At 41.6% G+C, this 2,109-nt stretch overlaps 1 pseudogene across 1 annotated transcript; it reads left to right on the forward strand.

Moving 5' to 3' along the window:
- The first annotated feature begins 849 nt into the window (after positions 1-849).
- Positions 850-1,730, forward strand: LOC308653297 (14-3-3 protein beta/alpha-like; annotated as a pseudogene). The gene is made up of 2 exons: positions 850-951; positions 1,094-1,730. The product of its transcript is annotated as a 14-3-3 protein beta/alpha-like (transcript).
- Positions 1,731-2,109: the final 379 nt, after the last annotated feature.

A 2,109-nucleotide genomic window follows, 5' to 3' on the forward strand; every position in this document is an offset into this window, starting at 1 on the left:
GGCACATGGTATGCTGTTTTAATGTACATATACATAGTAAAATGATTACTTAACCTATCCATCACCTGTGTGTGTGTGTGTGTGTGTTAAGAGCCGAGAATCTACTCTAAGCAAATTTCCAGTGTACAGTAGAGTATCTTTAACTATAGAACCTCATGCTGTTAATCAGGTCCTCAGACTTCGCACTGAAACTGCAATTTTGTACCTTTTGACCTACTTCTTCCCATACCTCCCCACCACTGGCCCCTGTCAACCAGTTTTACTCAGTTTCTGTATGGTTTTTTTGTTTTGTTTTGTTTTGTTTTGTTTGCACCCTGCATATGAGTGAGATCATGCGGTATATTTCCTTCTATGTCTGGTTTATTTCACTTATCGTAACAGCCTCTACTTTTATCACTGGCAATGTCACAACTTGGTTCTTATCTTCTTCAAAGAAATTTTTCAGTCAAGAGACTTATAAAGTATAAACACTTTTATGAAATTACACTTTAAAGTAGGTTGGAGTGGAGATGGAAATGGAGTGGTGTTTTCCTCGTGGTGGGTTTTTTCTATTTGGTCTGGAAAACTCTCTTCTATTTCATGTACTCCAGATGCTCACCACTGTTTCCTGCCATGGCTTAGTGCCTCGATGCTCTGCACATGGGAAGTCCCTTAAGTTGGCTACTCCTTTCTTCTCAGTTTAAGAAGGCAGTGCCTGGGGGTGAAGGAGACAAATGCATGAGCAGGGTATCTTGTCACTTGAGTTTGGATGATTTTTTTGCCACTTAAGATGGATTGAGCCCTATTCCCCACCACCACCACCTTCATGTCTATCTACCTACTCTAACAGTTTCTTCTATGTTGTCACAAATGGCAGCTTCTGGGCAGGAGCAGAAGTTCAACTGCCACAACCCCCCTTTCCATCAATGCCCCCACAGCCACGTGGCCACCTGCGGAGTGGTGTGGGAGGAAGTGAGTCTTCCAGAGTTTCGTTGAAAGAACGTTTTCCTTCTGCAGCTGTCTCACAGTAATAACCATGGACAAAAGCCAGCAGGTACAGAAAGCCAAACTCACTGAACAGGCGAGTATTATGGTGATGTCTGCAGCCGTGTAGGCAGGCCCAGGACGAGGTCACCAACTCTCCAGTGATGCCAGAAATCTGCTCTGTTGCCTCCAAAAATGTGGTAGGTGCTCGCAGTTCTTCCTGGCATTCCTCAACAGGGAACCAAAAACAGAGAGCAATGAGAAGCACCAGATGAGCAAAGTGGACCTTGAGAAGATAGAGGAGGGTCTGCAGGACGTTTGCAGTGATGTTCCAGAGCTGTTGGACAAATACCTTATTCCCAATGCTGCGCAACCAGGAAGTACAATGATCTTGAAAATGAAAGATTATTTTGGTGTTTTTCTGAGGTGACATCTGGAGATGATAAACAAACCCCAGCCGTGCACTCCCAGCAGGCTTACTAGGAACCAAATAAAATTACAGAGAAAGAAATGCAGCCTTCGCACCCAGTTGGACTTGGATTGCCATTGTATTTCTCAGTCTTTGACTATGAGATTTTCAACCCTCCTGAAAAGGCCTGCAGCCTGGCAAAACAGCATTTGATAAAATTTTTGCTGAATTGGATAGACCGAATGAAGAGTCTTACAAAGACAGCACCCTGATCTTGCAGTTACTCAGGGACGATCTCACTGTGTGGACACTAGAAAGCCAGGGAGATGAAGGAAATGCTGGGGAGGGGGAGGACTAATGTCTATCATGCTTTGTGATCTATTCACTGTCACTCTGCATCCACCATATTTATCCATGTGCAATTAAAAACAAGGTAGTATTCCCTGCTTTTTGAAAGCTGGATACTATCTATTTCATTTAATAAAATGGTGTTAATGTGTTATGTATTTATTTATATAATGGAATATTATGAAATAGAATATCATTCAGCCCTTAAAAAGGCAGGGATAGTGCCATTTACATGCAAATCATCCATATTAATATTAATTTATTCATATGGGATAATGAGTAAAGTTGCAATGAACATGGGAACATATGAAGTAATGACTTAATTACACAAGAAAAGCGAAAAAGACACAAATATATAGAAAGTTTGACTTTGTGAGTTGAAAGAATTA

This window comes from Spermophilus citellus (genome assembly GCF_964194105.1).
Source record: "Spermophilus citellus genome assembly, chromosome: 7".
In the NCBI taxonomy this organism is placed as follows: domain Eukaryota; kingdom Metazoa; phylum Chordata; class Mammalia; order Rodentia; family Sciuridae; genus Spermophilus; species Spermophilus citellus.